The following is a 23,057-nucleotide window of genomic DNA, read 5'->3' as shown; positions in this document are numbered from 1 at the left end:
TGAAGCATCCACATGCCTGTGAGAGGTACCTGACCTGAGAGAGATGTTGGCAGCCTACTCAGCAAACCCCACATTTGAAAGACTGTAATCTCTACTGATGACGGTTAAAGAACCAGAGACACGTGTCTAGAGATCAGCACTATCTGCGCCAACTGTGGCGAAACACTCGAACACTCTTGAAGCAAGCAAGTAACTGAAACTGCATTTACCACAATGCCAGGGGTGAACCTTGCTGGGAGGTGAAGCGGTGTGCTCCCACCCCTGCTCCTGTTTAATAGTACGCCCGTGAGTCATTGACCTGACGAGCTCGTGGATGAAGCACCCGCGTGCCTCTGAGAGGAACCTAACCTGAGAAAGATGTTGGCAGCATACTCAGCAAACCCCACATTTGAAAGACTGTAATCTCTACTGATGATGGTTAGGGAACCAGAAACACGTGTCTAGAGATCAGCACTATGTGCGCCAACTGTGCTGAAACACTCGAACACTCTTGAAGCAAACAAGTAACTGAAATTGCATTTACCACAATACCAGGGGCGAACCTTGCTGGGAGGTGAAGCGGTGTGCTCCTGCCCCTGTTCCTGTTTAATTGTACTCCCGTGAGTCATTGAGCTGACGAGCTCGTGGATGAAGCACCTGTATGCCTCTGAGAGGAACCTGACCTGAGAAAGATGTTGGCAGCATACTCAGCAAACCCCACATTTGAAAGACTGTAATCTCTACTGATGACGGTTAAAGAACCAGAAACACGTGTCTAGAGATCAGCACTATCTGCACTAACTGTGACGAAACACTCAAACACTCTTGAAGCAAGCAAGTAACTGAAACTGCATTTATCACAATGCCAGGGGCGAACCTAGCTGGAAGGTGAAGCGGTGTGCTCCCACCCCTGCTCCTGTTTAATAGTACTCCTGTGAGTCATTGAGCTGATGAGCTGGTGGATGAAGCACCCGCATGCCTGTGAGAGGAACCTGACCTGAGAAAGTGGTTGGCAGCCTACTCATCAAACCCCCATTTGAAAGATTGTATTCTCTACTGATGACGGTTAAAGAACCAGAACCACGTGTCTAGAGATCAGCACTATCTGCGCCAACTGTGACAAAACACTTGAACACTCTTAAAGCAAGCATGTAACTGAAACTACATTTACCACAATGTCAGGGGCGAACCTTGCAGGGAGGTGAAGCGGTGTGCTCCCACCCCTGTTCCTCTTTAATAGCACTCATGTGAGTCATTGAGCTGACGAGCTTGTGGATGAAGCACCCGCATGCCTGTGAGAGGTACCTGACCTGAGAAAGATGTTGGCAGCATACTCAGCAAACCCCACTTTTGAAAGACTGTAATCTCTACTGATGACGGTTAAAGAACCAGAAACACATGTCTAGAAATCAGCACTATATGCGCCAACTGTGGCGAAATACTCGAACACACTTGAAGCAAGCAAGTAACTGAAACTGCATTTACCACAATGCTAGGGGCGAACCTTGCTGGGAGGTGAAGCCGTGTGCTCCCACCCCTGATCCTGTTTAATAGTACTCCCGTGAGTCATTGAGTTGACAAGCTTGTGGATGAAGCATCCACATGCCTGTGAGAGGTACCTGACCTGAGAGAGATGTTGGCAGCATACTCAGCAAACCCCACATTTGAAAGACTGTTATATCTACTGATGATGGTTAAAGAACCAGAAACACATGTCTAGAGATCAGCAATATCTGTGCCAACTGTGATGAAACAATCGAACATTCTTGAAGTAAGCAAATAACTGAAACTGCATTTACCACAATGCCAGGGGCGAACCTTGCTGGGAGGTGACGCCATGTGCTCCCACTCCTGTTCCTGTTTAATAGTACTCCCGTAAGTCATTGAGCCAAAGAGCTTGTGGATGAAGCATCCACATGCCTGTGAGAGGTACCTGACCTGAGAGAGATGTTGGCAGCCTACTCAGCAAACCCCACATTTGAAAGACTGTAATCTCTACTGATGACGGTTAAAGAACCAGAGACACGTGTCTAGAGATCAGCACTATCTGCGCCAACTGTGGCGAAACACTCGAACACTCTTGAAGCAAGCAAGTAACTGAAACTGCATTTACCACAATGCCAGGGGTGAACCTTGCTGGGAGGTGAAGCAGTGTGCTCCCACCCCTGCTCCTGTTTAATAGTACGCCCGTGAGTCATTGACCTGACGAGCTCGTGGATGAAGCACCCGCGTGCCTCTGAGAGGAACCTAACCTGAGAAAGATGTTGGCAGCATACTCAGCAAACCCCACATTTGAAAGACTGTAATCTCTACTGATGATGGTTAGGGAACCAGAAACACGTGTCTAGAGATCAGCACTATGTGCGCCAACTGTGCTGAAACACTCGAACACTCTTGAAGCAAACAAGTAACTGAAATTGCATTTACCACAATACCAGGGGCGAACCTTGCTGGGAGGTGAAGCGGTGTGCTCCTGCCCCTGTTCCTGTTTAATTGTACTCCCGTGAGTCATTGAGCTGACGAGCTCGTGGATGAAGCACCTGTATGCCTCTGAGAGGAACCTGACCTGAGAAAGATGTTGGCAGCATACTCAGCAAACCCCACATTTGAAAGACTGTAATCTCTACTGATGACGGTTAAAGAACCAGAAACACGTGTCTAGAGATCAGCACTATCTGCACTATCTGTGACGAAACACTCAAACACTCTTGAAGCAAGCAAGTAACTGAAACTGCATTTATCACAATGCCAGGGGCGAACCTAGCTGGAAGGTGAAGCGGTGTGCTCCCACCCCTGCTCCTGTTTAATAGTACTCCTGTGAGTCATTGAGCTGATGAGCTGGTGGATGAAGCACCCGCATGCCTGTGAGAGGAACCTGACCTGAGAAAGTGGTTGGCAGCCTACTCATCAAACCCCCATTTGAAAGATTGTATTCTCTACTGATGACGGTTAAAGAACCAGAACCACGTGTCTAGAGATCAGCACTATCTGCGCCAACTGTGACAAAACACTTGAACACTCTTAAAGCAAGCATGTAACTGAAACTACATTTACCACAATGTCAGGGGTGAACCTTGCAGGGAGGTGAAGCGGTGTGCTCCCACCCCTGTTCCTCTTTAATAGCACTCATGTGAGTCATTGAGCTGACGAGCTTGTGGATGAAGCACCCGCATGCCTGTGAGAGGTACCTGACCTGAGAAAGATGTTGGCAGCATACTCAGCAAACCCCACTTTTGAAAGACTGTAATCTCTACTGATGACGGTTAAAGAACCAGAAACACATGTCTAGAAATCAGCACTATATGCGCCAACTGTGGCGAAACACTCGAACACACTTGAAGCAAGCAAGTAACTGAAACTGCATTTACCACAATGCTAGGGGCGAACCTTGCTGGGAGGTGAAGCCGTGTGCTCCCACCCCTGATCCTGTTTAATAGTACTCCCGTGAGTCATTGAGTTGACAAGCTTGTGGATGAAGCATCCACATGCCTGTGAGAGGTACCTGACCTGAGAGAGATGTTGGCAGCATACTCAGCAAACCCCACATTTGAAAGACTGTTATATCTACTGATGATGGTTAAAGAACCAGAAACACATGTCTAGAGATCAGCAATATCTGTGCCAACTGTGATGAAACAATCGAACATTCTTGAAGTAAGCAAATAACTGAAACTGCATTTACCACAATGCCAGGGGCGAACCTTGCTGGGAGGTGACGCCATGTGCTCCCACTCCTGTTCCTGTTTAATAATACTCCCGTAAGTCATTGAGCCAAAGAGCTTGTGGATGAAGCATCCACATGCCTGTGAGAGGTACCTGACCTGAGAGAGATGTTGGCAGCCTACTCAGCAAACCCCACATTTGAAAGACTGTAATCTCTACTGATGACGGTTAAAGAACCAGAGACATGTGTCTAGAGATCAGCACTATCTGCGCCAACTGTGGCGAAACACTCGAACACTCTTGAAGCAAGCAAGTAACTGAAACTGCATTTACCACAATGCCAGGGTGAACCTTGCTGGGAGGTGAAGCGGTGTGCTCCCACCCCTGCTCCTGTTTAATAGTACGCCCGTGAGTCATTGACCTGACGAGCTCGTGGATGAAGCACCCGCGTGCCTCTGAGAGGAACCTAACCTGAGAAAGATGTTGGCAGCATACTCAGCAAACCCCACATTTGAAAGACTGTAATCTCTACTGATGATGGTTAGGGAACCAGAAACACGTGTCTAGAGATCAGCACTATGTGCGCCAACTGTGCTGAAACACTCGAACACTCTTGAAGCAAACAAGTAACTGAAATTGCATTTACCACAATACCAGGGGCGAACCTTGCTGGGAGGTGAAGCGGTGTGCTCCTGCCCCTGTTCCTGTTTAATTGTACTCCCGTGAGTCATTGAGCTGACGAGCTCGTGGATGAAGCACCTGTATGCCTCTGAGAGGAACCTGACCTGAGAAAGATGTTGGCAGCATACTCAGCAAACCCCACATTTGAAAGACTGTAATCTCTACTGATGACGGTTAAAGAACCAGAAACACGTGTCTAGAGATCAGCACTATCTGCACTATCTGTGACGAAACACTCAAACACTCTTGAAGCAAGCAAGTAACTGAAACTGCATTTATCACAATGCCAGGGGCGAACCTAGCTGGAAGGTGAAGCGGTGTGCTCCCACCCCTGCTCCTGTTTAATAGTACTCCTGTGAGTCATCGAGCTGACGAGCTCGTGGATGAAGCACCCGCATGCCTGTGAGAGGAACCTGACCTGAGAAAGATGTTGGCAGCCTACTCATCAAACCCCCATTTGAAAGATTGTATTCTCTACTGATGACGGTTAAAGAACCAGAACCACGTGTCTAGAGATCAGCACTATCTGCGCCAACTGTGACAAAACACTCGAACACTCTTAAAGCAAGCATGTAACTGAAACTACATTTACCACAATGTCAGGGGCGAACCTTGCAGGGAGGTGAAGCGGTGTGCTCCCACCCCTGTTCCTCTTTAATAGCACTCCTGTGAGTCATTGAGCTGACGAGCTTGTGGATGAAGCACCCGCATGCCTGTGAGAGGTACCTGACCTGAGAAAGATGTTGGCAGCATACTCAGCAAACCCCACTTTTGAAAGACTGTAATCTCTACTGATTACGGTTAAAGAACCAGAAACACATGTCTAGAGATCAGCACTATCTGCGCCAACTATGGCGAAACACTCGAACACTCTTGAAGCAAGCAAGTAACTGAAACTGCATTTACCACAATGCTAGGGGCGAACCTTGCTGGGAGGTGAAGCCGTGTGCTCCCACCCCTGTTCCTGTTTAATAGTACTCCCGTAAGTCATTGAGCTGACAAGCTTGTGGATGAAGCAACCACATGCCTGTGAGAGGTACTTGACCTGAGAGAGATGTTGGCAGCCTACTCAGCAAACCCCACATTTGAAAGACTGTAATCTCTACTGATGACGGTTAAAGAACCAGAGACACGTGTCTATCTCCGCCAACTGTGGCGAAACACTCGAACACTCTTGAAGCAAGCAAGTAACTGAAACTGCATTTACCACAATGCCAGGGGTGAACCTTGCTGGGAGGTGAAGCGGTGTGCTCCCACCCCTGCTCCTGTTTAATAGTACGCCCGTGAGTCATTGAGCTGACGAGCTCGTGGATGAAGCACCCGCGTGCCTCTGAGAGGAACCAAACCTGAGAAAGATGTTGGCAGCATACTCAGCAAACCCCACATTTGAAAGACTGTAATCTCTACTGATGATGGTTAGGGAACCAGAAACACGTGTCTAGAGATCAGCACTATCTGCGCCAACTGTGGTGAAACACTCGAACACTCTTGAAGCAAGCAAGTAACTGAAATTGCATTTACCACAATACCAGGGGCGAACCTTGCTGGGAGGTGAAGCGGTGTGCTCCTGCCCCTGTTCCTGTTTAATTGTACTCCCGTGAGTCATTGAGCTGACGAGCTCGTGGATGAAGCACCCGTATGCCTCTGAGAGGAACCAAACCTGAGAAAGATGTTGGCAGCATACTCAGCAAACCCCACATTTGAAAGACTGTAATCTCTACTGATGATGGTTAGGGAACCAGAAACACGTGTCTAGAGATCAGCACTATCTGCGCCAACTGTGGTGAAACACTCGAACACTCTTGAAGCAAGCAAGTAACTGAAACTGCATTTACCACAATGCCAGGGGTGAACCTAGCTGGAAGGTGAAGCGGTGTGCTCCCACCCCTGCTCCTGTTTAATAGTACTCCTGTGAGTCATTGAGCTGACGAGCTAGTTGATGAAGCACCCGCATGCCTGTGAGAGGAACCTGACCTGAGAAAGATGTTGGCAGCCTACTCAGAAAACCCCACATTTGAAAGATTGTAATCTCTACTGATGACGGTTAAAGAACCAGAACCACGTGTCTAGAGATCAGCACTATCTGCGCCAACTGTGACGAAACACTCGAACACTCTTAAAGCAAGCATGTAACTGAAACTACATTTACCACAATGCCAGGGGCGAACCTTGCAGGGAGGTGAAGCGGTGTGCTCCCACCCCTGTTCCTCTTTAATAGCACTCCTGTGAGTCATTGAGCTGACGAGCTCGTGGATGAAGCACCCGCATGCCTGTGAGAGGTACCTGACCTGAGAAAGATGTTGGCAGCATACTCGGCAAACCCCATTTTTGAAAGACTGTAATCTCTACTGATGACGGTTAAAGAACCAGAAACACGTGTCTAGAGATCAGCACTATCTGCGCCAACTGTGGCGAAAAACTCGAACACTCTTGAAGCAAGCAAGTAACTGAAACTGCTTTTACCACAATGCTAGGGGCGAACCTTGCTGGGAGGTGAAGCCGTGTGCTCCCACCCCTGTTCCTGTTAAATAGTACTCCCGTGATTCATTGAGCTGACGAGCTTGTGAATGAAGCAACCACATGCCTGTGAGATGTACCTGACCTGAGAGAGATGTTGGCAGCATACTCAGCAAACCCCACATTTGAAAGACTGTTATATCTACTGATGATGGTTAAAGAACCAGAAACACATGTCTACAGATCAGCACTATCTGCGCCAACTGTGATGAAACAATCGAACACTCTTGAAGCAAGCAAATAACTGAAACTGCATTTACCACAATGCCATGGGCGAACCTTGCTGGGAGGTGACGCCATGTGCTCCCACTCCTGTCCCTGTTAATAGTACTCCTGTGAGTCATTGAGCCGACGAGCTCGTGGATGAAGCACCCGCATGCCTGTGAGAGGTACCTGACCTGAGAAAGATGTTGGCAGCCTACTCCACAAACCCCACATTTGAAAAACTGTAATCTCTACTGATGACAGTTAAAGAACCAGAGACACGTGTCTAGAGATCAGCACTATCTGCGCCAACTGTGGTGAAACACTCGAACACTCTTGAAGCAAGCAAGTAACTGAAACTGCATTTGCCACAATACCAGGGGCGAACCTTGCTGGGAGGTGAAGCGGTGTGCTCCTGCCCCTGTTCCTGTTTAATTGTACTCCCATGAGTCATTGAGCTGACGAGCTCGTGGATGCAGCACCCGCATGCCTGTGAAAGGTACCTGACCTGAGAAAGATGTTGGCAGCCTACTCAGCAAACCCCATGTTAGACCTGGCACCTTGGCGTGAGTTTCCCTTCCACTTTTTGATGGTGTGCCTCGATTGTTTTGCTGGTGTTGTCCGCTCAGGGCACTGCGCCACGGCTAATCCGTGCCGCAGTGCAAGTGCTCCCTAGGTAAAGTGTACCTGTAATTGATGTCCATGATTGGTTTATTGGATTCACTGTCAGTCCCCAGTAAAGTGCACCAGGGGCGCCAGGGCTTGTGAATGCCAATGCTGCTGGTGGGCTTGCAGCGCTGGTTGCGCCACCCACGGAAGCGGCCTTGTAAAGTGTGTCTAGGGTCTGCCACCGCAGACCCTGTGCGCGGTCCGGGACCGTCGCGCTGACTGCGCAGGTGCCCCCACTTGCCAGTCCCTAAACCTTCCCTTACCTACATATTAGCCACCCCTCTGGTAGGCCGACGGGCAGGGTGCATTGTAGGCATAAGGTAGGATATGCCCTGATGTGTGTGGCATGTCTTAGTAGTGAATTACAGCCCTTTTCGTTCTTCACTATTGAAGGCTACCTGCTCTCCATAGGCCAGAATGGGCTGCCGGGATCACGCCAACGCTGTGACCCCAGTGGACTCAGAGAGCATGGTAGAAGTGTCAAGTTTAGTATGCCTGAACTCAGAATAATAAAATACTTCTTGTAGTCAAGTTTATTTTAATATCCTGGGTTTGTAAATACTACTTTTAGAAAGTTAGTATTTACTGACCTGACCATCTCAGTCCGCCTCTGCTGTGTGTATGTGTTCTGCCTGGCAACAGTAAGGAGCAGGGTTGGGGAATCCCCAGAGACAGGTTGGCTGCCAGGTGGTGGGTAGAGAGGTGACACCTGGATGGGTGGGAGGAGTACACCTTGACTCTTGAATAGACCTGTGCTCTGCCACCACAAAGCCGGCGCCGCCCCCTGTGGAGCGGCTGATGTCTCTGCCCTGCTGCTGAAAGGAAAGAGCAGAGTCACCATAACAAAGTGCTCCAGAACTGGACTGAGCCAGGCCCAGGCCCCCTGGCGCTAAAGAACAAAAGAATCATGGTATAAAAGTAGGAGCCTGGCTCCTAAGAAATCAGAATCCTGTTTACCACAAAGAACCTCTGCCCGACTAGAAGGAGAAGAACACGCTGGAGGAGCTGGCCTGCTGCTTGCCTTGCTGAGAAAGGAGAGGAAGAGACTTACTGAAAAGACTTTGCTACTTTGTGCTTGAACATTCTCCAAGGGCTTGATCTGAGCTTGCCCCCTGAACTGAACCCCAGGAACAGTGGGTTCTCTGTGCTTTTGCTCGTCCTCCAATTCGAGCCGTGTGTGCATCCCGCTGGAAAGAGACTGCGCCCCTCATCGCCCCTCCTAGGGCCGTGACACTCAGAAGCTCGCCTGCCTCAAACCCGTGAGAGCCCCGCTCCGTCCCGAGCCGCTCTCTGTCCCCGGGCCAGGCCGCCTGCATCCCTGTCACCGCCTGCTACTGGAGCGCGCTGACCGCGCTATCACCCCTCCCGCCGGAAGCCGTCCGACGACTGTGATCTACACCGGGTCATCCAGCTGCACTGACCGTGCCCTGCGACCCCGCTTCGCTATCCCCGGACATCTCAGGCCGCGCCGCCCCCGCTGTGGAGACCCTCCTGCACCGCCGTGCTAAAGGGTCGCTGGCCGCGCCTGCCTACGTGCCCACACCTGCTGATTGAGGACCCAAGAACACTTCTTAAGCTGAGAGTCGCACCGACCTGTGCCGACTCTCCACATCACTAAGGAAGTTCCAGCATCGGGCTCGGGGCCCGCAACGCCTTATTTCCCCGTTCGCAGGAGTCGATCCCTGTGAGTACTGGAACCACAAGTAACATTTGCAAGAGACTACCAAGTATCCATTTGAAGCTACGAACAACGAACATTTGTCTGCTTTACAACCTGGTGGCATAGCGAAAACGTTATTGGTCTTGTAATAAGTCTGCTGAGATATATATCCTTATTTTTACATAAAGAAGCGTATTTTTCTATATATCCAAGTCTGGTGTCCGTTTCTGGGGGGATTGATGTATTTACTGTGTGTATGATTGTAAGTGCTTAACCAACAACGCCTGAGGAATCGCCTTGGCTGCTCACGCCACGCACCTAGAGGGTGAGCAAGGGTCATTCGCGAGGGGTTATCCTGCGCCCTGACGTGGAGGAGAGGGTTCCTGCTTGACACAAGGGCAACCTTGCGCCAACCAGAGATCCCCGACTCTAACATTGTTGGCAGCGGTGGGGATTTCGGATCTGCACTTGTAATTTGCATACAGTGAATTATTAATCACCAGATAGTGAGAGCAGACCAAATAACGCAGCCACAGGTTTTTAATTATTGTACTTTGTTGAGACATCTGCCATTGCTGCAACCATGCCTGGCTCGCACTCCGCTGGAAGAGCACTCTCTGTGATTTCTGGAATAGATGAGGTGGATTGGGAGAGACTGGAAGGCTACTCGATGGAGCAATTGAAAGGCTACAGTGTAAAATTCCGAGTCCCCCATGCTGGATTCAAGAGGAAGACCCAGTACACCAAGGCGTTGAGAGCCTGGAAGGAGTCAAGAGACCCACGGAATGCGGGGGACATCGTTCCACCCGACAACCTTGAGGAGCCCAGCAGAGTCCGGTCGCCAGAGGAGCTGGCAGACAGAGCAGCCGACAGGGCGCATGCAATGGAGATGGCAAAGTTGGCCGGACAAATGGAAATGGAAAAGCAGAAGTTGGCCCTGGAGGCACAACAACGCCAAATGGATCATGATATAAGATTGAAGGAGTTGGAGCTGAAGGCGAAAAGTTTGGACACCGCTCCTTCTGGTGGCAGCACTCCACCAGCGCAGGTAGAGTCCAAGGTGTACATCCCCAAAGATGTAGTAAAGGAGTATTTTAGAAAGGATGACATAGGGCAGTGGTTTAGAGCCTACGAGGTGGCCATGTCCTCACACCGGGTCCCTGAGAAAGACTGGGGAGCGGGGTTGTGGGGAAGGTTCCTTGCGGAAGGGCGGGACACACTGTTAGATTTGCCCTTAGAAGTCCAGAACTCATACCCCCATATGAAGGAAGCTTTAATGACCAGGTATGGGTTAACTCCTGAGCTATATAGACAGAGGTTCAGGGAGACCAAGAAGATCCCTGAGAGTACGTATGTGGAATATGTGACCTTTTTCTGCAGAGCGCTGGATGGTTGGGTGAAGGGTAGCAAAGTGAATGATTATCAAGGGCTGCTTGATTTAATTGCATGGGAGCACTTGTCCAGTCAATGTTTTCCTGAGCTACGCCAGCACCTGATAGATAGCAAGCTGTCCAACCCGAGGAAGCTTGCTGAGGAGGCGGACCGCTGGCTCAGCACCAGGGTCCACAAGGGTCAAGTGGGAGACTCCGCCAAAGGGGGGCAGGGTCCCCAGCAGAAGAGTGGGGGGGACAAGGGTAAACAGAAGGGGTTCCAAAAAGGCCCCCAAAGTAATTCCCAAGGGAACCAGCAGAAGGGTTCTCAGCCTCCCCCACCCCCGCAGCAGAACGGGGCCCCGACAGGTAGACCTGTTCCAAAGGGGCCCTTCAATTGTTATAGGTGTGGTGACCCGGGTCACATTGCCTCTGATCCTAAGTGTCGCCTGTTTGGTAAGACCGCACCCACTGGTGCTCCACCCCGGCAAGTAGCTAGTGTTAACTTTGGGGAGGAGGTAGCAGTCCAGGAGGGTGGGGGTCCCGGGCAGATGACCCTAGTCTCGCTAGGAGACAGTGAGATGGTCCCTGTAACCTACCTGCCCTCTAACACTAAGAAATATGGGCAAGTGGTGACCATCAATGGAAAGAAGGTTGAGGCTCTTAGAGATACAGGAGCCAGCGTGACCTCGGTGAGGCAACACCTGGTGTCTCAAGAGCAAATTGTACCCAATGCCTACTGTAGGGTTGTCAATGCTGACAACGTAGAGAGTCGTTGTCCAATGGCTCAAGTTCCCTTTGAGTGGGGGGAGGTCTCTGGTACTCTACAAGTCGCTGTGAGAACTGACATGCCTGTAGACTGTCTGCTAGGGAACGACCTGGAGAGTTCCCCTTGGGAAAAGGTGGAGAAGACCACGCATCTGAGGATGGTGGGTCTACCCGACTGGGCGTGCGTGACCACCCGGTCCATGGCAGCCAGTAGGGGTGTTGAGAGGGTCCTGGAACCTGAGGGAGAGGTCCAGGAACCGGCCTTAGGGAGAAGGCGCAGGAGGCGCGGGAAACCGGCCCCCGAAGTTCCCACGGCCCAGGAGGAAGTAGACCCTGAGGGGGATGCTCTGGAGCCTACCGGGGAACAGATTGCCGAACTGGGAGATCTGCCTGAGCTGACCCATTGGCAGCAAGAAGGAGGTCCCTCCAGGGAGGAATTCTGCAGGGAGCAGAAAGAATGCCCTTCTCTCGTGGGTATGCGGCAACAGGCTGCAGACCAGGCCAACGGTGTTCAGGCCAAAACACACTACGTGTACTGGGAGAGTGACCTCCTGTATTCCGAGCCTAAGGCTGCTGAACCTGGGTCAGCCCGTGTGCTGGTGGTACCCCAGAAGTTCAGAACCTTCCTACTGGGGCTGGCTCACGATGTGCCGTTAGCAGGACATTTGGGGATGGACAAGACCTATGACAGGCTTGTCACCCACTTTTACTGGCCCCAAATGCATAAGAATTCCGATTCCTACTGCAGAACCTGTCAGACTTGCCAGGCAAGTGGTAAGAGCGGAGGGAAGCATAAGGCTCCTCTGCAACCTTTCCCTGTGGTCGGTACGCCATTCCAACGAGTGGGTATTGATATTGTGGGGCCTCTGGACCCCAAGACAGCCCTGGGCAACAGGTTCATCCTGGTCTTGGTGGACCATGCCACCCGGTACCCTGAAGCCATCCCTCTGAGGACAGTGACGGCCCCCGTGGTGGGACGGGCACTGATGGGGATTTTCTCCCGAGTGGGATTCCCTCTAGAGGTGGTGAGCGACAGGGGGACCAATTTCATATCCACATATATGAAATCCCTGTGGAAGGAGTGTGGGGTAACTTACAAGTTCACCACTCCTTACCACCCCCAAGGAAATGGGTTGGTTGAGAGATTCAACCGAACCCTCAAAGGCATGATCATGGGCCTGGACGGTCCAATGAGGCGTAAGTGGGACGTCCTCTTGCCATGCCTGCTCTTCGCTTACCGAGAGGTGCCGCAGAAGTCTCTAGGGTTCAGCCCCTTTGAGCTTCTGTATGGTCACCCGGTAAGAGGACCTCTGAGTTTGGTAAAGGAAGGCTGGGAGCAATCTCCCAGGAAACCTCCCCAGAATGTATATAGTTACATGCTGGCCTTCCGAAACCAGACTCAGCGTTTCAGGCAACTTGCTGAGGCAAATCTGGAAGCCAGCCAGGAGGAGATGAAGCGGTGGTACGACCGGAATGCCACTCTGGTAGAGCTTCAACCTGGACAAAAGGTGTGGGTCTTGGCCCCAGTGGAGCCTTGTGCACTTCAGGATAAGTGGACAGGTCCATTTGAGGTTGTGGAGCGCAAAAGTCCTATCACCTACTTGGTGGACATGCAGACTCCCAGGAACCCTTTGAGGGTCCTACATGTTAACCGCCTTAAGCCCCACTTAGAGAGGACCGAAGTGGGCATGCTGCTGGCCACTGATGATGGAATGGAAGAGGAGACCGAGCCTCTTCCTGACCTCTTAGTGGCCTCTGAGAAAGATGGGTCAGTGGATGGAGTTAACCTCTCACCCACCCTGACGCCCGAACAACAGGAAGATTGCCGCCACTTGCTGGGACAGTTTTCCGACCGATTCTCCCTGGTTCCTGGTGTCACAGATTGGTGCGTCCATGATGTGGACACAGGAGACAGCTTACCTGTAAAGCACAAGGCTTACAGGGTAACTGACAGGGTCAGAGCTTGCATTAAGGAGGAGGTCTCCAAAATGCTTGCGCTAGGGGTGGTTGAGTCCTCCAGCAGTCCTTGGTCCAGCCCCGTGGTCTTGGTCCCCAAAGCTGCTGCGCCGGGAGCCACACCTGAACTCCGGTTCTGTGTGGACTACAGAGGACTCAATTCAGTAACGAAGACTGACGCGCACCCCATCCCCAGAGCTGATGAGCTCATTGATCGGCTGGGGGCTGCCCGGTTCCTCAGCACGTTTGATTTAACGTCTGGGTACTGGCAGATCGCCTTGACCGATGGGGCCAAAGAGAGGTCCGCATTCTCTACACCAGATGGGCACTTCCAGTTCCGAGTCATGCCATTTGGGATGAAGAATGCCCCTGCCACCTTTCAGAGGTTGGTCAACCAGGTACTGGTTGGGCTGGATGCGTTCAGTGCCGCCTACCTGGATGACATCGCAGTGTTCAGTGCCACCTGGCCCGAACACCTGCGCCACCTCTGGGAAGTGTTGATGGCTCTGCGCCGAGCAGGCCTCACGATCAAGGCAAGCAAGTGCCAGATCGGGCAGGGTTCCGTGGTGTACTTGGGACACCAAGTGGGGAGTGGCAAGGTGGCACCCTTGCAACCCAAAATTGAGACCATCCTGGCTTGGGAACCCCCCAAGACGCAGACCGCAGTGAGGGCCTTCCTGGGGCTCACTGGGTACTACAGGAGGTTTGTCAAGGGCTATGGAACGATTGTTGCCCCCTTGACAGAGCTGACTTCCAAGAAGCAGCCCAGGAACGTGATTTGGACTGACACCTGTCAGAAAGCTTTCGACACCCTGAAGACTGCCATGTGCACGGCGCCCGTGCTCTTGGCCCCTGACTTCTCCAAGGAATTCCTAGTGCAGACAGACGCTTCAGAGCATGGTGTAGGGGCTGTCCTCTCACAGATGACTGAGGAGGGCTGGGACCAACCCGTAGCCTTCATCAGTAGGAGGTTACTTCCACGGGAAAGTAGGTGGAGTGCAATTGAGCGAGAAGCATTTGCTGTGGTCTGGGCGCTGAAGAAGCTAAGACCCTACTTGTTTGGGTCTCACTTCCGGGTTCAGACGGACCACAGGCCCCTCAGATGGTTGATGCAAATGAGGGGTGAGAACCCGAAGCTGTTGAGGTGGTCCATCTCCCTACAGGGTATGGACTTTACGGTGGAACACCGTCCTGGTACAGATCACGCCAACGCTGACGGTCTGTCCAGGTATTTCCGCCTTAGTGACGAGGAACCCCCTGGGCAAGGGTAGTTCTCCCCACATTTCAGCTGGAGGGGACACGTGTTAGACCTGGCACCTTGGCGTGAGTTTCCCTTCCACTTTTTGATGGTGTGACTCGATTGTTTTGCTGGTGTTGTCCGCTCAGGGCACTGTGCCACGGCTAATCCGTGCCGCAGTGCAAGTGCTCCCTAGGTAAAGTGTACCTGTAATTGATGTCCATGATTGGTTTATTGGATTCACTGTCAGTCCCCAGTAAAGTGCACCAGGGGTGCCAGGGCTTGTGAATGCCAATGCTGCTGGTGGGCTTGCAGCGCTGGTTGCGCCACCCACGGAAGCGGCCTTGTAAAGTGTGTCTAGGGTCTGCCACCGCAGACCCTGTGCGCGGTCCGGGACCGTCGCGCTGACTGCGCAGGTGCCCCCACTTGCCAGTCCCTAAACCTTCCCTTACCTACATATTAGCCACCCCTCTGGTAGGCCGACGGGCAGGGTGCATTGTAGGCATAAGGTAGGACATGCCCTGATGTGTGTGGCATGTCTTAGTAGTGAATTACAGCCCTTTTCGTTCTTCACTATTGAAGGCTACCTGCTCTCCATAGGCCAGAATGGGCTGCCGGGATCACGCCAACGCTGTGACCCCAGTGGACTCAGAGAGCATGGTAGAATGTCAAGTTTAGTATGCCTGAACTCAGAATAATAAAATACTTCTTGTAGTCAAGTTTATTTTAATATCCTGGGTTTGTAAATACTACTTTTAGAAAGTTAGTATTTACTGACCTGACCATCTCAGTCCGCCTCTGCTGTGTGTATGTGTTCTGCCTGGCAACAGTAAGGAGCAGGGTTGGGGAATCCCCAGAGACAGGTTGGCTGCCAGGTGGTGGGTAGAGAGGTGACACCTGGATGGGTGGGAGGAGTACACCTTGACTCTTGAATAGACCTGTGCTCTGCCACCACAAAGCCGGCGCCGCCCCCTGTGGAGCGGCTGATGTCTCTGCCCTGCTGCTGAAAGGAAAGAGCAGAGTCACCATAACAAAGTGCTCCAGAACTGGACTGAGCCAGGCCCAGGCCCCCTGGTGCTAAAGAACAAAAGAATCATGGTATAAAAGTAGGAGCCTGGCTCCTAAGAAATCAGAATCCTGTTTACCACAAAGAACCTCTGCCCGACTAGAAGGAGAAGAAGACGCTGGAGGAGCTGGCCTGCTGCTTGCCTTGCTGAGAAAGGAGAGGAAGAGACTTACTGAAAAGACTTTGCTACTTTGTGCTTGAACATTCTCCAAGGGCTTGATCTGAGCTTGCCCCCTGAACTGAACCCCTGGAACAGTGGGTTCTCTGTGCTTTTGCTCGTCCTCCAATTCGAGCCGTGTGTGCATCCCGCTGGAAAGAGACTGCGCCCCTCATCGCCCCTCCTAGGGCCGTGACACTCAGAAGCTCGCCTGCCTCAAACCCGTGAGAGCCCCGCTCCGTCCCGAGCCACTCTCTGTCCCCGGGCCAGGCCGCCTGCATCCCTGTCACCGCCTGCTACTGGAGCGCGCTGACCGCGCTATCACCCCTCCCGCCGGAAGCCGTCCGACGACTGTGATCTACGCCGGGTCATCCAGCTGCACTGACCGTGCCCTGCGACCCCGCTTCGCTATCCCCGGACATCTCAGGCCGCGCCGCCCCCGCTGTGGAGACCCTCCTGCACCGCCGTGCTAAAGGGTCGCTGGCCGCGCCTGCCTACGTGCCCACACCTGCTGATTGAGGACCCAAGAACACTTCTTAAGCTGAGAGTCGCACCGACCTGTGCCGACTCTCCACATCACTAAGGAAGTTCCAGCATCGGGCTCGGGGCCCGCAACGCCTTATTTCCCTGTTCGCAGGAGTCGATCCCTGTGAGTACTGGAACCACAAGTAACATTTGCAAGAGACTACCAAGTATCCATTTGAAGCTACGAACAACGAACATTTGCCTGCTTTACAACCTGGTGGCATAGCGAAAACGTTATTGGTCTTGTAATAAGTCTGCTGAGATATATATCCTTATTTTTACATAAAGAAGCGTATTTTTCTATATATCCAAGTCTGGTGTCCGTTTCTGGGGGGATTGATGTATTTACTGTGTGTATGATTGTAAGTGCTTAACCAACAACGCCTGAGGAATCGCCTTGGCTGCTCACGCCACGCACCTAGAGGGTGAGCAAGGGTCATTCGCGAGGGGTTATCCTGCGCCCTGACGTGGAGGAGAGGGTTCCTGCTTGACACAAGGGCAACCTTGCGCCAACCAGAGATCCCCGACTCTAACACCCCACATTTGAAAGACTGTAATCTCAACTGTTGGCGGTAAAAGAACCAGAAACACGTGTCTAGAGATCAGCACTATCTGCGCCAACTGTGGCGAATCACTCGAACACTCTTGAAGCAAGCAAGTAACTGAAACGGCATTTACCACATGGCAGGGGCGATCCTTGCTGGGAGGTGAAGCGGTATGCTCCAACCCCTGTTCCTGCTTAATAGTACTCCCGTGAGTCATTGAGCTGACGTGCTCGTGGATGAAGCACCCACATGCCTGTGAGAGGTAACCGACCTGAGAAAGATGTTGGCAGCCTACTGTGCAAACTCCACATTTGAAAGACTGTAATCTCTATTGATGACGGTTAAGGAACCAGAACGACATGTCTAGAGATCAGCACTATCTGCGCCAACTGTGGCGAAACACTCTAATACTCTTGAAACAAGCAAGTAACTGAAACTGCATTTCCCACAATGCCAGGTGCGAACCTTGCTGGGAGGTGAAGTGGTGTGCTCCCACCCCTTTTCCTGTTTAATAGTACTCCTGTGAGTCATTGAGCTGACGAGCTCGTGGATGAAGCACCCGCATGCCTGTGAGAGGTACCTGACCTGAGAAAGATGTTGGCAGCCTACTCAGCAAACCCCACATTTGAAAAACTGTAATCTCTACTGATGACGGTTAAAGAACCAGAGACACGTGTCTAGAGATCAGCACTATCTGCGCCAACTGTGACGAAACACTCGAACACTCTTGAAGCAAGCAAATAACAAACTGCATTTACCACCATTGCAGAGGCGAACCTTGCTGGGAGGTGAAGCCGTGTGCTCCCACCCCTCTTCCTCTTAAATAGTACTCCTGTGAGTCATTGAGCTGACGAGCTCGTGGATGAAGCACCCGCATGCCTCTGAGAGGAACATGACCTGAGAAAGATGTTGGCAGCATACTCCACAAACCCGACATTTGAAAGACTGTAATCTCTACTGATGACGGTTAAAGAACCAGAAACACGTGTCTAGAGATCAGCACTATCTGCGCCAACTGTGCCGAAACACTCGAACACTCTTGAAGCAAGCAAATAACTGAAACTGCATTTACCACAATACCAGGGGCGAACCTTGCTGGGAGGTGAAGCGGTGTGCTCCCACCCCTGTTCCTGTTTAATAGTACTCGTGTGAGTCAATGAACTGACGAGCTCGTGGATGAAGCACCCGCAGGCCTGTGAGGGGTACCTGACCTGAGAAAGATGTTGGCAGCCTACTCAGCAAACCCCAAATTTGAAAGACTGTAATCTCTACTGATGACGGTTAAAGAACCAGGGCCGAACCTTGCTGGGAGGTGAAGCTGTGTGCTCCCACCCGTGTTCCTGTTTAAAAGTACCCCTGTGAGTCATTGAGCTGACGAGCTTGTGGCTGAAGTACCCACATGCCTGTGAGAGGTACGTGACCTGAGAAAGATGTTGGCAGCCTACTCAGCAAACCCCACATTTGAAAGACTGTAATCTCTACTGATGACAGTTAAATAACCGGAAACACGTGTCTAGAGATCAGCACTATCTGCGCTAACAGTGGCGAAACACTTGAACACTCTTGAAGCAAGCAAGTAACAAACTGCATTTACCACAATGCCAGGGGCGACCCTTGCTGGGACGAGAAGCGGTGTGCTCCCACCCCTGTTCCTGTTTAATAGTACTCCTGTGAGTCATTGAGGTGACGAGCTCGTGGATGAAGCACCCGCATGCCTGTGAAAGGTACCTGACATGAGTAAGATGTTGGCAGCCTACTCAGCAAACCCCACATTTGAAAGACTATAATCTCAACTGTTGATGGTTAAAGAACCAGAAACACTTGTCTAGAGATCAGCACTATCTGCGCCAACTGTTGCGAAACACTCGAACACTCTTGAAGCAAGCAAGTAACTGAAACTGCATTTACCACATGGCATGGGGCGAACATTGCTGGGAGGTGAAGCGGTGTGCTCCCACCCCTGTTCCTACTTAATAGTACTCCCGTGAGTCATTGAACTGACGAGCTCGTAGATGAAGCACCGCACGCCTTTGAGAGGTAGCTGACCTGAGAAAGATGTTGGCAGCCTACACATCAAACCCCAAATTTCAAAGACTGTAATCTCTGCTGATGACGGTTAAAGAACCAGAAACACGTGTCTAGAGATCAGCACTATCTGCGCCAATTGTGGCGAAACAGTCGAACACACTTGAAGCACGCAAGTAACTGAAACTGCATTTACCACAATGCCAGGGGCGAACCTTGCTGGCAGGTGAAGCGGTGTGCTCCCACCCCTGTTCCTGTTTAATAGTACTCCTGTGAATCATTGAGCTGACGAGCTCGTAGATGAAGCACCGCATGCCTGTGAGAGGTACCTGACCTGAGAGTAATGTTGGCAGCATACTCAGCAAACCCCACTTTTGAAAGACTGTAATCTCTACTGATGACAGTTAAAGAACCAGAAACACATGTCTAGAGATCAGCACTATCTGCGCCAACTGTGGCGAAACACTCGAACACTCTTGAAGCAAGCAAGTAACTGAAACTGCATTTACCACAATGCAAGGGGCGGACCTTGCTGGGAGGTGAAGCGGTTTGCTCCCACCCCTGTTCCTCTTTAATAGTTCTCCCGTGAGTCATTGAGCTGACGAGCTCGTAGATGAAGCACCGCATGCCTGTGAGAGGTACCTGACCTGAGAGTAATGTTGGCAGCCTACTCAGCAAACCCCAAATTTGAAAGACTGTAATCTCTACTGATGACGGTTAAAGAACCAGAAACACGTGTCTAGATATCAGCATTATCTGCGCTAACTGTGACGAAACACTCAAACACTCTTGAAGCAAGCAAGTAACTGAAACTGCATTTATCACAATGCCAGGGGCAAACCTAGCTGGAAGGTGAAGCGGTGTGCTCCCACCCCTGCTCCTGTTTAATAGTACTCCTGTGAGTCATTGAGCTGACGAGCTCGTGGATGAAGCACCCGCATGCCTGTGAGAGGAACCTGACCTGAGAAAGATGTTGGCAGCATACTCAGCAAACCCCACTTTTGAAAGACTGTAATCTCTACTGATGACGGTTAAAGAACCAGAAACACATGTCTAGAGATCAGCACTATCTGCGCCAACTGTGGCGAAACACTCGAACACTCTTGAAGCAAGCAAGTAACTGAAACTGCATTTACCACAATGCTAGGGGCGAACCTTGCTGGGAGGTGACGCCATGTGCTCCCACTCCTGTTCCTGTTTAATAGTACTCCCGTAAGTCATTGAGCCAACGAGCTCGTGGATGAAGCACCCGCATGCCTGTGAGAGGTACCTGACCTGAGAAAGATGTTGGCAGCCTACTCAGCAAACCCCACATTTGAAAGACTGTAATCTCTACTGATGACGGTTAAAGAACCAGAGACACGTGTCTAGAGATCAGCACTATCTGCGCCAACTGTGGCGAAACACTCGAACACTCTTGAAGCAAGCAAGTAACTGAAACTGCATTTACCACAATGCCAGGGGTGAACCTTGCTGGGAGGTGAAGCGGTGTGCTCCCACCCCTGTTCCTGTTTAATAGTATTCCCGTGAGTCATTGAGCTGACAGGCTCATGCATGAAGCACCCGCATGCCTGTGAGAGGTACCTGACCTGGCAAAGATGTTGGCAGCCTACTCAGCAAACCCTAAATTTCAAAGACTGTAATCTCTACTGATGACGGTTAAAAAACCAGAAACACGTGTCTAGAGATCAGCACTATCTGCGCCAATTGTGGTGAAACACTCGAACACTCTTGAAGCAAGCAAGTAACTGAAACTGCATTTACCACAATGTCAGGGGCGGACCTTGCTGGGAGGTGAAGCCGTTTGCTCCCACCCCTGTTCCTCTTTCATAGTTCTCCCGTGAGTCATTGAGCTGAAGAGCTCATGGATGAAGCACCCACATGCCTCTGAGAGGTACCTGACCTGAGAGTAATGTTGGCAGCCTACTCAGCAAACCCCAAATTTGAAAGACTGTAATCTCTACTGATGACGGTTAAAGAACCAGAAACACGTGTCTAGATATCAGCACTATCTGCGCCAACTATGGCGAAACACTCGAACACTCTTGAAGCAAGCAAGTAACTGAAACTGCATTTATCACAATGCCAGGGGCGAACCTAGCTGGAAGGTGAAGCGGTGTGCTCCCACCCCTGCTCCTGTTTAATAGTACTCCCGTGAGTCATTGAGCTGATGAGCTCGTGGATGAAGCACCCGCATGCCTGTGAGAGGAACCTGACCTGAGAAAGTGGTTGGCAGCCTACTCATCAAACCCCCATTTGAAAGATTGTATTCTCTACTGATGACGGTTAAAGAACCAGAACCACGTGTCTAGAGATCAGCACTATCTGCGCCAACTGTGACAAAACACTCGAACACTCTTAAAGCAAGCATGTAACTGAAACTACATTTACCACAATGTCAGGGGCGAACCTTGCAGGGAGGTGAAGCGGTGTGCTCCCACCCCTGTTCCTCTTTAATAGCACTCATGTGAGTCATTGAGCTGACGAGCTTGTGGATGAAGCACCCGCATGCCTGTGAGAGGTACCTGACCTGAGAAAGATGTTGGCAGCCTACTCAGCAAACCCCACATTTGAAAGAGTGTAATCTCTACTGATGACGGTTAGGGAACCAGAAACACGTGTCTAGAGATCAGCACTATCTGCGCCAACTGTGGTGAAACACTCGAACACTCTTGAAGCAAGCAAGTAACTGAAACGGCATTTACCACAATACCAGGGGTGAACCTTACTGGGAGGTGAAGCGGTGTGCTCCCACACCTGTGCCTGTTTAATAGTACTCCCGTGAGTCATTGAGCTGCCGAGCTCGTGGATGAAGCACCCCCATGCCTGTGAGAGGTACCTCACCTGAAAAAGATGTTGGCAGCCTACTCAGCAAACCCCACATTTGAAAGAGTGTAATCTCTACTGATGACGGTTAGGGAACCAGAAACACGTGTCTAGAGATCAGCACTATCTGCGCCAACTGTGGTGAAACACTCGAACACTCTTGAAGCAAGCAAGTAACTGAAACTGCATTTACCACAATACCAGGGGCGAACCTTGCTGGGAGGTGAAGCGGTGTGCTCCCACCCCTGTCCCTGTTTAATTGTACTCCCGTGAGTCATTGAGCTGAAGAGTTTGTGGATCAAGCACCCACATGCCTGGCCTGTGAGAGGTACCTGACCTGAGAAAGATGTTGGCAGCCTACTCAGCAAACCCCACATTTGAAAGACTGTAATCTCTACTGATGACGGTTAAAGAACCAGAAACACGTGTCTAGAGCAGTACTATCTGTGCCAACTGTGGCAAAACACTCAAACAATCTTAAAGCAAGCAAGTAACTGAAACTCCATTTACCACAATGCCAGGGGCGAACCTTGCTGGGCGTTGAAGTGGTGTGCTCCCACCCCTCTTCCTCTTAAATAGTACTCCTGTGAGTCATTGAGCTGACGAGCTCGTGGATGAAGCACCCGCATGCCTCTGAGAGGAACATGACCTGAGAAAGATGTTGGCAGCATACTCCACAAACCCCACATTTGAAAGACTGTAATCTCTACTGATGACGGTTAAAGAACCAGAAACACGTGTCTAGAGATCAGCACTATCTGCGCCAACTGTGCCGAAACACTCGAACACTCTTGAAGCAAGCAAATAACTGAAACTGCATTTACCACAATACCAGGGGCGAACGTGGCTGGGAGGTGAAGCGGTGTGCTCCCACCCCTGTTCCTGTTTAATAGTACTCGTGTGAGTCAATGAACTGACAAGCTCGTGGATGAAGCACCCGCAGGCCTGTGAGGGGTACCTGACCTGAGAAAGATGTTGGCAGCCTACTCAGCAAACCCCACATTTGAAAGACTATAATCTCAACTGTTGATGGTTAAAGAACCAGAAACACTTGTCTAGAGATCAGCACTATCTGCGCCAACTGTTGCGAAACACTCGAACACTCTTGAAGCAAGCAAGTAACTGAAACTGCATTTACCACATGGCATGGGGCGAACATTGCTGGGAGGTGAAGCGGTGTGCTCCCACCCCTGTTCCTACTTAATAGTA

General features: G+C 51.1%; 1 long non-coding RNA gene across 1 annotated transcript in view; it reads right to left on the bottom strand.

Moving 5' to 3' along the window:
* LOC146835363 (uncharacterized) overlaps positions 1 to 23,057 on the bottom strand; it is a 98,522-nt gene that overhangs the window by 53,902 nt on the left and 21,563 nt on the right. The window lies entirely within an intron of this gene.

Source organism: Triturus cristatus, chromosome 4_2 (genome assembly GCF_964204655.1).
Source record: "Triturus cristatus chromosome 4_2, aTriCri1.1, whole genome shotgun sequence".
Classification (NCBI taxonomy): Eukaryota; Metazoa; Chordata; class Amphibia; order Caudata; family Salamandridae; genus Triturus; species Triturus cristatus.
This window is presented reverse-complemented; position numbering and strand designations above follow the sequence as displayed.